General features: G+C 39.3%; 1 protein-coding gene and 1 non-coding gene across 6 annotated transcripts in view; both read left to right on the plus strand.

The window, feature by feature from the left end:
- Positions 1-12,920, plus strand: part of KANK1 (KN motif and ankyrin repeat domains 1) — a 238,363-nt gene that overhangs the window by 44,823 nt on the left and 180,620 nt on the right. The window lies entirely within an intron of this gene.
- LOC116270128 lies at positions 8,364-8,469 on the plus strand. Its single transcript, XR_004178065.1, has one exon. It is a non-coding gene; the product is annotated as a U6 spliceosomal RNA (small nuclear RNA).

Below are 12,920 nucleotides of genomic sequence, written 5' to 3' on the forward strand. Positions count from 1 at the left end.
AGAATTAACACTGGGGACACTGAGGTGGGTTTTGGTCCTTTCCACATAACTGACACCTTTCACGAGAAAAGACTTGCTTTCTTGTGTGGAATGTCAGCAGTCGCAACACCACTGGGTTGGATGCAGGATAATTATTCAGAATCACGAGTTACCTGTTTGCAAGCAATCACATTGCAGGTGGGATAAATAAGCAGTCTGTGGTAGGTTCCCCCCCTCAACCGCCGCCCCACCGGAGGAGATTGTAATTTTAAGTATTGTTTTGGATATTGGTAATTCTAAAGCTCCAATCTTAACTGGGTTTTATGAAAGCTGTTATAGGGTGTTTATTACTAAAAAAAAAAAACAAACCCCACTTATTTAATAACACAGTGCCTAGCCACTCCTTTCTTTCCACATCCGTACATGAAGCCTGATTGCAGATCTTGAACAGTATATTTCTTTGGGCTAAGCAGCAAGAACAGATAAGATATCTTACCAAAACACCACTATCAAGGCCAGGTGGCGTGGCTCACACCTACAATCCCAGCAATTTGGGAAGCTGAGGTGGGAGGATTGCTTGAGGTCAGGAGTTTGAGGCTGCAATGAGTTATCGCACCACTGCACTCCAGCCTCAGCAACAGAGGGAGACCCTGTCTCTAATAAAACAAAAACATTACACCATTGTCAGAAAATGACTTGGTCTCCTTTGTTGGATTAAATTCTCTCACGTGCAAGGTGGTGGCCAGCAGCCTAAGATACACAAGCTCTTCACTGTAGATGTTTGGCGGTGTGGGAGTTACAAGGTTAATTATGAGTGTAAGGGCCAGGAGTCTTTTCTTCCTAACAATTTCATGTTATCCTACTTCTTTTTCCATTCTTTCTCTGAACTGTCTTTGTACTTTATTAAACTCTTCTTTTTCCCAGATTCCAGAATAATTTCCTGTGATAATGTTTTAGCAGTTTCTCCAAGAAAAGGCTCCAGGAGTCTTTAAATCCAGCCCTCTTTCTGCTGTATCTTTGTGCCTCACGTCTTGAGAGAAGTTGAGTGGTAGAAAGTAAAGCTGAAAAAGAGATGGGTGAGGGAGGAAAGCCAAGATGGAAAATGGATGGGAATGAATGAGGAACGTGATGTGGGTTGGGGTGGCAATTCATGGTTAATACAGCATGTATGGCTCAGTATAACCAGATTGTCATAAGAAGCTCAGGCAGCTCTCCCCCTCTGTTGCCTGGGGCTTTTTGCAGTTACAATAAAGGTGGAAAGATGAAGAATGAGAGCAAGCAGAAAACACACATTTGCGTGTTTTCCCTCTTTTTACCCAGATTGAGTAGATGGGAGGCACAGCTTTTACCCATGATGGTATTTCATACCAGATTCAATCTACTAGTTTGTTTGGTTTTATAGGCATGATTCCCAAATTTTGAATCTGAAGTTAGCTGTCAGTTTAAATTCAGAGGGTCCACAGTTTTTCAGATTTTTCTTGATTCTGCTTTTGGAAACCAGAAAGATGTTGAATTTACTTTTCATCTGACAATATTGCACATCTGTGAACCCAACTGATCTGAAAGTGTTTACCTCTTAACTCTGTGAAGTCAACAGGTGATCCTGGATGGCTGAGACAATGGCAAGGACCGGGTGTAATGGTTACTGTCACCTGTGCTCCAGACTCTCCACTTGGTGCTAGAAATACAGCAGTGAACAGACATGTTCTTGCCTCCACACAGCTTGCAGTTTAGCAGGGCAAACTGACAACTTTAAAAGACACGATCAATGTTGTTATAATGGTGATAAGAGTTTCAAAATAAGGAGCCAGGTGCAGTGTCTCACGCCTGTAATCCCAGCACTTTGAGAGGCCAAGGCAGGAGGATTGCATGAGCCCAAGAGTTGGAGACCACCCTGGGCAACATAGCAAGACCTTGTTTCTTCAAAAAAATATCAAAAATTAGCTGGATGTGTTGGCGTGCACCTGTGGTCCCAGCTACTCAGAACGCTGAGGTGGGAGGATCACTTGAGCTCAGGTGGTCAAGGCTGCAACAAGCTGTGATTCCAGCCTGGGTGAGTGAGACCCTGTCTCAAAAAAACAAAAATAAAGGGAGCATGTAACAGGAGGATCTAATCTAGCCTAGGCAAGAACGGCATTCTTGAGAAGTGCCTTAAGACCTGAAGGACTGATCGAATTGTCCGTGTGAAGACTGGTAGTGGGTGCTCTGAGAGGGAAAAGCAGAAACGGCGTATGCAAAGATACTGAGGTAGAAAGGGAGCTCTGGCCTGCTTATGTGATTACTGTGGGAGAATGAACAGTAAGAAGACAAAAGTAGAAGCAAGAAGACCAATCAGGAGGTTGCCTAACTAAGGTTCAGTTAGCTGGTGATTGCCCAAGCCAAGACTCAAACTTATATTTATGAAGACCCCACACCCTCATCTCCTCAGCAGTTGTTCAACAATATTTGATGATGGTGTTCATGTCATCCTGGCCCATATCTAAAAGATTCTTAAGTGACTTTTTCTTTTCACATGGCTTTTTGACCTTTTAAATATAATATGTTTTAATATTATGTTAGCTGCACAAAGGAAGGGTACTGCTCATTTGAATTAACCAGAAGAAACTTGGAATTTTGCCTGCCTTCTGCTTTAGCCCTGCCAAAATGTAATTTCTTTAATTCATCAAATCACATTCTTGACTAATCTGCTCAAGTCTGTACTATTCCTTGGCCTTTTTCCCTATGACAGTTTAGGGATCTTTAAAGAATACATTTTGAAATGTTTTCTCTTGATGAGGGTGTTTGTGGTTACATATATTGCATACACTGCTTTTATTTGCAGAATGAGCTATTTTTCTACCATGGAATCCTTTGTTAGAAATCAAGGTGATTGTGGCTGGGCTCAGTGGCTCACGCTTGTAGTCCTGGCACTTTGGGAAGCTGAGGCAAGAGGATAGCTTGAGCCCAGGAGTTTGAGACCAGCCTGGGCAACATAGTGAGACCCCTTCTCTACAAAAAAAATCAGAAAATTATCCAGGTCTGGTGGCACACGTCTGTAATCCCAGCTACTTGGGAGGCTGAGATGGCAGGATCGCTTGAGCCTAGGAGGTTGAGGCTGCAGTGAACCATGATTGTGTCACTGCATTCCAGCCTGGGTGACAGAGTATTTGTAAAAGAATGCAATTGTAATTTCATCACCTTTATTTTTAGAAATCGTTTATCAGGTGCTTGCTGTGAAAATCAGTTTAGATGTTGACAGTCTCTACCTTCTAGGGACTTAAGTGTGTTCAGAAGTATTTAAAATGAAATAATTCTCTTAGCTAAAAATGACTAAATTACTGTGGAGCATTGAGGGCTACTTTGTGCCAGGCAGTCAGCTTTAAACACCTTTGATTTTCTCCCTGTGATGAGGGGTATACTGTAATTTTTATTGTACATTTGGGGAAACTGAGGCTTAAAGTGGCGGAGTTTTCTTAGAACACACAGGTGGAAAGCAATGAAGCTTAATCCTCAGCTTCATGTCTTCTCAGGGTCCTTGATCTTCAGCACCCTGTAATTCTGGTTCATTTTAGGCAATTATCAGAAGTCACCTCAAATGCCGAGAACCTGTGTAACACAGGGGATGAAGTAAATGTGAGAAATGTAATGAAGCATTTCCTTATAAACTGTTGTAAAGATTTTGTTCCAGAGACCAAGTATGAGAAAAACAGAAGCCAATTGTTCAGTTTCATATTAGTCACCCTCTTCTACTGAACTGTTGGTAAATTCAAAGCTTCCCTCTATACGAATTTACTTTTATAGGAATATTATAAAATCTATACTTAGCAATATTAGAAAATAAACTGTACTTAATAGGTTTAATGGAAATTAAACCCAAATGTTATGGAAATCTGAATGAATGCTCAATTAAAAAATGTAATTTATAGCAGTGGTTCTCAGACTTTAGCATGCATTTGGGTCCTCTGGAGGATTATGTTAAAACACAGATAGCTGGGCCCCAATCCCAGACCTTCTGATTCAGGAGGTCTGGGACTGGCCTACAGATTTACATTTTTGACAAGTTGCCAGCTGTATTAGATATTAGAGTTCTCCAAAGAGAATTAGGGTTCTCCAAAGAGACAGCATAGGTATATTAGGAAGGAGATTCGTTGTAGGAATTGGCTCATGTGATTATGAAGGCCAGGAAGTCCCAGGATGTTCCCCAAGAAGTCTCAAGATCTGCCATTTGCAAACTAAAGAACCAAGAAGGCCGTTGGTCTAATTCAGTCTGAGTCTGAGGGCTGAGAACCCGGGAGCACCTGGCATAAGTTTCCGTCTCCGTCTGAGTCTGAAGATCCAAGAACCAGGTGTGCTGATGTCTGAGGGCAGGAAAAGATGGAAGTTCCAGCTCAAGCAGAGAGCACGTATTTGCCTTTCCTCTCCCTTTTTGTTCTATTCTGGTCCTCAGTGATTGGATCCACACTGATGGGCATCCACAATGGCGGTCTTCTTAACCATTTTCCCACTTAGAAAAAAAGTGCAGTACATAAACATGCTCTTGGAGGCTGAAGCAAATTGGACTGATTTTCAATGTGAAAATAAAATAGAAAATATTATTTCTAAACAGAACTAACATCAGAATAATCTGAATGACCAGAGCTGTCATTCAGGTTGTAAGACAGTAGAACCCTTACATAGTAATAAGTGCTAGTGAAATGAGCTGGCCAGTAGATAATCCCTGAGAAAGCCATTTCCTAGTCTTATACCACATCAGTAATCCAAAGCAGGATGGTGATCTGAAGTCCTCCATAGTCAAGGGTGATAAGATGACTCAGTGGAGCCATCACCACTATTGGGAAGACAGTGGGGACACCTGCCTCCCCTACCTTCCACACCATGTACATGATGGCACGTGACTTAGGTGTGCAAAGTGTACACAGTGTCAGCTTTGATGATAAACTCTTCCACTCAGTCTGCTACGTATATGGCATAGTCACTATACTGCTAAATTAAATAAATGAGTGAACGTAAATCAGGATTGAGATACCAATTAGATAAAATACTGTAGTTTGTATATGGTGGAGATTATCCTTTTTCTGGAATGTTTCAGCATCAAACCTTTGCTGAGTTTCTCTTCTTGTAGTGACTAAGAATTAGCTGAAATAACTGTAAAAGCGTAAGATTCCCATTTGGCTGGAAACGGCGGCTGGTTTACTAAGCCTTAAGAAATTCCTTTAGATTTGATGTGTCCAGACTTGTACTGGAATATGAAATACTCAGTTTGACAAGATCTGTGAGTTCCTAGTACATACGTGTTTTTAAAAATGTGTTTCTCAAAATACAATTAGGAAAAAATCCCTTTGAAATGTTAAAACTACCTTTAGTGGTGATAAGGATGCCGACAACCCCTTCTGTTTAAATAAAAACAAACAACTTTTAACCTTCATGATGTTATAATACATCATTAACTTGTGTAGACAAACATCAGTGCTCACATTTAAAGTAATCATTAAACATTTTCAGAGTTATACTTAAAATGACTTTTTAATCATACTATAAAATATTACTGCAAAGTTGTTGGTGGGGTAGTTGTAATAAGTTGTAGTTCTTATTTCTTCTTTCTCTAGAGTCTGTTTTGGCTTTACCTTGGGGGGAAAATTCCCAAAGAATTGTAACTGAATACAGAAGCATTTTTAAAAAGCTTATTTTAAAGAGGAGGAGAAATTTTAGAGCTATTTCTAATAAACCTCAAAAACTGAGAAGTATTTATCTTGCTTCTTACCTTTTTTTAAAAAATTAATAAGCATGCATTGCTTATATAAAACATTTCTCTGTGTGTGTCCATATCTGATGCAGATAGAAGTTCAGTGTGAATTTAGTGATTCCCGGGGAAGACTTTGGGAACTTTGGTTTCTGAGTTGTGCTCTCCTCTGACTATGTGGTGAGTCTTAGTCTCTGGAGTCAGCCAGATCCAGATCTTAGTCTCATGGAGTTAGCCATGATCATTTTAAACTTATAGTTATTAAAGTGCTATGGTGTACAAAAGTGCTTATGAAACTAAAATGTGGGGAATTAAATTAGATACAATGACTGTGAGGTTTTGCTTTTTAGTAACTGTTTTTCATTACTTCATTGATCCAAAGTGAGATTTTTAAAGCTAAAAGTCCTTGTTCCATTAAGATAATTCTGTCATTTGTCCAATTACTCGCCTTACTGAAATTCCTAGCCCCTTTGGTACTTTCTCTCTAGCTCTTGCCCTGCTTGATGATGTTCCTGAATGGTTTTAGTTTTCTTTGTTTATTTTTCCACTTTCTCGGGCCAGGCCTCCAATTTAATTCTTTTAGTTGAATGAGCTTCTTTCTTCCTTGTTACAGACTCACTTAGAGCTCATTCCTCTCTGCCTTAGTCCCAGTATGGTCTCAGTAATGACATGCAGTATGGGGACTTTGTTTGGACTCCTATTTGAACAAACCAACTGTAACAAGACACCTTTGAGACGATAAAAATTTGGATATGGATCGAGTTCTTGATGATAAGAAATTGTTAATTTTGTTAGGTTAATGGCATGGTAGTTACTTTAAAAACAAATTTCTGGCCGAGTGTGGTGGCTCATGCCTGCAATCCTAGCACTTTGGGTGGCCAAGACAGGAGGATCACATGAGCTCAAGAGGCTGCAGTGAGATGAGAGTGCACCAATGCACTCCAGCGTGTGTGACAGAGCAAGACCCTGTCTCAAAAGGAAAAAAAAAAACAAATTTATTCATTAATTATAAACACACACTGATGTTCTTATAAGTGAAAAGATATATTGTTTTGGTTTTGCTTTAAGATTCCAGCAAAAATAGAACAGAAAAAGAGGGACTATGTTAAAAAGACTGACAAAATATGTATCATTGTTGAAGCTTAGTGATGGGCGCATTGTATTCACTATAGTATTCTCTTTTGTATATATTTGAAGTTTTTCATATTAGAAGGTTTAAAAAATTAGAACAAAAATGAATGTGGAGTTTCAGCATCCTACCAGATGTTTCTAAAGGAACTTTAAGTGACAATGGGGAAAAATGTCCATATCATCCTGGAGTTTAAGGCAGGGAATTTTTGGTAGGTGGCTATTGAAAAATAGCCAACCTGTTAGTCAAAAATGTATATATGATCTCATGGCCACAGATAGTCATGTAGAAGACAGATAACAAGAGTAGTAATCCTTGGGTGAGGAAGAACAGGAGAAGGCAGGCCAAGAAGTTACAGAGGGCCCCCAAGAACTAAGGAAATCTGTTTTGTAAAAGGACCTGTGCGGCCAGGTGTGGTGGCTCACACCTGTAATCCCAGCACTTTGGGAGACTGAGGTGGGAGGACTGCGTGAGCCCAGAAGTTTGAGACCAGCCTGGGTTGGTTTAATTAGCTGGGCATGGTGGCACATGCCTGTGATCCCAGCTACTCAGGAGGCTGAGGTGGGAGGATTGTTTGAGCCTGGGTGGTTGAGGCTACAGTGAGCTATGATCGTGCCACCACACTCCAACCTGGATGACAGAGTGAGACTGTCTTTCAAAAAACAAACAAACAAACAAACCTATACAAACAATGGTAGGAATGTCAAGAAACCCAGGAGTGAAGAGAGGATTAGTCAGATGCTGTGAGAGGAGGTGGAGAAAACCAGTGTAGAATGGGCAGGCACCTTTGAAAAGCCTAGAGGAAAATTTTAGAAGGGCATTAAGGAGGAGCGTAGCAAGGAAGTCTAGACCTATGACTTGGAGCTCAGTAATGACGTGCAGTATGGGGACTTCGTTTGGACTCCTATTTGAACAAACCAACTGTAACAATGTATATAACATTCTGTTATATAAATAGGATATCCAGAGATAGGAAATAGGGGAAATAGAGGATAATTTGGAAAAACACCCCACTGTTATTATTTGTGGCAGTTATGTTCTATAAAGTCACTAAGGACATAATTAGTGAATACTGAGCCATTGCTCCTAGGGGAACAATACAGAGTTAGATTCCTGTGAGCCTCTGGTTGTAACGATTTTGTCAACTGTCAACCCATCAATACATAGCCTTGTTTTACATGTGTTTCTGTTTAAAGATACCTTGTTTAGTATACATTGTTGGTTCATTGACATTGACCTCATGGCCAAGAGCACTATATCTCATGCCTGAATGAAGTTTATCCAATGCATCTCTTCTCCCTAAGGCACATCATGGCCTTGTTGTGATTAAGAACATTAGACAACACTAAGGCATGATGTTTGGGGCTCATTTTAAACAGCAAAATCACCAAGAAACCCACAAAAATGAAAAAAAAAAGTCCTAAAAACTGGTCACAAAAAGGACATTTGTTTATAGTATAAGGACTAAAAGGGTGTAGGCTGGTTTGGCTTCAGCTGTGCGATGGCCAATGTGGAGTGACTCAAATATTTTGGTGTGTACTTGCTGCAGTTGGCACATATACTAAAATTGGAATGATACGGAGAAGATTAGTATGGCCCCTGTGCAAGGGATAGCCAAATTAATTAAGCGTTCCATAATGAAAAAAGAAAAAAAAAATTGGTTCTCTCCACATGTGCGCAAATGACCATGAGTGTTGGTCTTGGGGTTATAAATAAGTTTTAGAAGATGAATTTGCAAATATGGAATCCATGAATAATAAGGATGCACTGTATTTTTCCATCTTTATTTCTTTTTTTTTTTTTTTTTTTTTTTTTTGAAACAGTCTCGGCTCTGTCGCCCAGGCTGGGGAGTGCAGTGGCGGGATCTCAGCTCACTGCAAGCTCCACCTCCTGGGTTCACGCCCATTCTCCGGCCTCAGCCTCCCACGATGCTTCTGGGACTGGCGCCGCCTCGCCCGGCTACTTTTTGTATTTCTTAGTAGAGCGAGGGGGTTTCACCGTGTTAGCCAGGATGGTCTCGATCTCCTGACCTCGTGATCCACCCGTCTCGGCCTCCCAAAGTGCTGGGACTACAGGCTTGAGCCACCGCGCCCGGCCCCATCTTTATTTCTTAATTGACAACTGTGATCTGTATTTTTAATGAGCCTTTTTTGGGGAGCTTGATAGGCATTGAGTGTTTTTCCCAAAGATTTGTCACCTTCTTGTGAATTGTCTAGTCTGTTCTTTTGGTTTTATAGATTTATTCTAAACTAAAAGTTAATGGTAGTTGCCATTTATAATTTCTTGCAGAGGTTTTTGCAGAGATCATCCATTTAATATTTTTGTGCACTGAAGGTTTTAATTGTACAGTCAACACTGTCATTCACTTGTGATTTTCATTTTTTCCAAGCTTAGAAAACTTGAAGGATGATGACTTTTTTATTGGAAAGGTTAAAAAAAAAATGTAGGTAAAAGTGATGGATGCCTAGGCTGAGGGTGGTGACTGAATATGTGGTACTTGAAATTGAGTTTGAGTGTCCAGCCCTGATTTCATTGTATCTTGGGATACTTTAAAAAGTCTTGCAGAGGCAGTCTGCTTGAAAATGCTGTATAAACCTTAAACCTCTGTAAACTGTCAAATGTAAGTGCATAATAATTTCTGATTTGTAGGCTTCTGTTGACAATCTTTCAAGACAGGAGAAAGGTGAAAAAGACTGAAAAGACAGATATTTTTCAGAAATTAAAACCTGTAAATTTTCTGAAATAGAGAATGAGAGATTTTTCTAAATGTGACCCAGAAGGCTTTCAGGTGATTTCCTAACAAGATTTGAGTTTTCTCAGGTTAAATATAGTTGTGGCTCTCTACCATGTGCCCCAGTCTTATCTTTGTTATACCCTTTCACACATACTCTGTTCTTCACAAACCCTTCCTTCTGCTGGCTAGTGCTTCCCTGTTTCTGGAACTTTCTTAAGCATTTTTACCATGTATTGTAGTTATGTGTCATCTTTCTTCCTCCTAGAAGAGAAGTTTCTGTCTTACTCCATGTTTTATATTGTAGACCCTAGTTCAGTGCCTTTTAAACAGCAGACATGAAATAATCCTTTAATGGAATAAATGGATAGAAGAAGGGATAGTTTGTGATTAGCTGGGAAAGAAGTGTGGTTAAGTCAGCATGGGTTTCTCAATAACAAGCCTTTCTTGAATTAACCTCATTTCCTGTATAAATCAGATACTTATTGGAGAGAGAATTTGGGTAATGTTGTTGTTAGGGGATATCAGAATAAAAAACCTCATGTTTCATTAAGTTTCTTAGGATTTTTTATGGATAAGCTGGAAAAGCTTGGGCTTGATTATAGTAAGATAGATGAATGTGTTGCAGGTTGATTAACTGTTGACTTTGTGCAATTTGCTGCCTTGCCAGTGCTATTCTAACTTTTCCATCAAGGAACTATTAAGGAAGAGGAAAGTTTGTACTTTATTTTGGAGGGTTTAGAGGGTTGAGGGTACAGGAATTAAAGGTTGGGTTATGGGTGGGTATAGGGAGACTTTAGAAGCACAGCCAGGAGCAAAATGTCTTTGAAGTCTCATGTTTTCACATAAAGATGCATTCACTTTGTATTTTCAACATACCTGTGTTTGTTTTAAAATATTTTAAATTATCACCGAATAAAATGTTTTAGTAGTCCTTTCCAAATGTCATGGTATTCTGGTTTGAGAAGAGTGGTCTTTGATCAAGAAAGGTGATCAAATTTGTGTCTATCCCATTTTTGGGAGGGAAGCTAACCAACTGGATGTCAGACATCATAATAGAAAAGGCTGCAAAAAGTTCAAGGCAATCAATATGAACACATATACAATTAAGCTCTACTGAATGCAGCTTCCTAGAGTCAGGGGAAAAAGTGCATGTTTATAGAGTGGGAGACCTGGATCAGTAGCAGCTCTTGTTAAAAAGATTTAAGATTTCAGCCAACCATTTGATATGGGTGGCCTTCTCTGGCAGCTTTAATGGCACAGTACTCAGAATTAAGGAGATAATCATCTCGTTGTTTGCTGACTTTGTTAGGCTGCTTCCAAGGGCTTGTTTTCAAACAAGTTCTACATTTTAAGAGGGTAAGCCAGGGAAGTAAGTGGACTAGAAACTATGCCCTACCAGGAATAGTTGAAAGGCTATCAGGTAGAAAGGAGAGCAAAGTTAATTCTCAACTTCAGGGGGCAGGATTGGAACTTATGAGTAGACATAAGAAGGACATGTTTTTCTACTTCAATAAATTAAGATTTTTTGCTCTGTAAACACACATAAAATGGATATCATATACTATTTAGTAATCAGTTTTCACTTGATAGAGCTTGTATATCTTATGTTACTATTTATATGTTCATATGATTTTTAATGGCTACATAGCATCTCTCTATATGAATGCACTCTTATTTATTAAAACCATCCCTGGCTGATAGTTACTTTGGTCATTTCCAATTTCTTAGTATAAACAACAACACGACAATGAAGATATCTCAAATACACCATCCCTGTATATTTGTTGAGTTGTTTCCTTAAGACAAATTCTTAGCAGCAGAATAGCTGAGTCGACATTAGTACTATTTACTTATGGCTTTGGATACTTATTGCCAAACTGCTTGTTACCAGTAATAGGAGCTGCATGTGTTAAAGAAGTCAGATCACCCCAAATTAGAGATGTTGTCATAGGGATTTTGGCAGTGGGTTGAATGTTGGACAGTGATCTCAGGCTCCTTAAAAAACTCGTGTAAGTTTTAATGTAGGACCAGGTGACTGTTTCATCTAGAATTTTCACATTTCAGTCTTACTATGTAAGTCACACTGTTACAGAAAACTGTTAAGAGTCTGTAACAGGGAAAATAACTGCAGAAGTTTTCTGTATTCGGAAAGCACTGTAGAAATTGACCAAGGAAGAGAGGCACATGGCAGGCAACAACACAATGCTGTTAGGTTGCATGTATGATAGAAATAGTAAAGGAGTCTTTGAGCAGATTAACCATTTTATAACTTAGGTAAGTTGGGGTTTTCCAGCTAAGTAAATTGCATTTTCTACATCCTGTCAGAGCTGGGTAACAACTGCTTCTTGGGAAGATGGGAACAGACAAAGAGCTGCTTTAGATCATGTTCCCAGTAAAGAGCTCAAAGTGATTTTGCACATGTTTTATCCTCATGACCTAAAGCTCAATGCAGTGAGATGGTGTAGTGCACTGAGATGATCAGCAAAGGGGACTCCAGCTTCACTGCTTGAGTAAGCCACTGGGCCTCTCTGAGCTGTAGTTTCTTAACCTGTATAGGAGATGAATTACCAATACAAGTCAGAGAGAGAGTTACAGTGAGGATTTCCTGAGATGATATATCGTATAGTGCTTTATGATCTGTAAAATGCTTTACAAATATTAGTTGTCAAGTTAGACAACTGATTCTAGTGGAACTTTCCAACTTAAAGCTTTCTAATGGATGAAAGAGCTAGTGAACTTCATCAAGGCAGAAGTTAGGTCTGATTTTGCTTAATTTTGCCTTACTGTTTGTGTTTGGCTCATAGTTGCAGTTCACTAAATATTTGTTGAATGAAAAAAATGAAATTGTTTTATTAACACGTTAGAGAGGCACCCTTGAAAATGTGTACTTCTTATCTTTGTGAAGTAAGTACTGCTATTCGTATCTTACTAGCAGGGAAACAGATCCATCGATTCTCAAATCACTCTCACAGCCAGATTCTGCATTTTTCAGGTGATTTCTAATTACATGAAAGAGATTAGATCAGGTACCTTTTTTGGTTATTTAAGAGGAAAGATGGAACCAAGCCTGTGTTCTGTAGCTCTGTTGTGTAAAATCACTTAGAGCAAATGAATGAAATATTTTGTCAGACTTTATTTTTACATTAATTACTGACCCTTAATAGAAAATAATTTTATGTGTAGCCCTCCCCAGAGTCTCTGTTGCTGGGAAGCTAATGTTGCTACCCCTAATATGGCAACTTTGTCTATTTTTCTGTTCTTTGTGCATTGTGTTTGGTCTTAAACTGTGAATATTCCATTAACTGAGAACTCTGAACAGCCATTGTGTAACTGGAGTGATAGTCTGTGTCAGTTGGATG

Source organism: Papio anubis, chromosome 13, assembly GCF_008728515.1.
Source record: "Papio anubis isolate 15944 chromosome 13, Panubis1.0, whole genome shotgun sequence".
NCBI classification, from domain to species: Eukaryota; Metazoa; Chordata; class Mammalia; order Primates; family Cercopithecidae; genus Papio; species Papio anubis.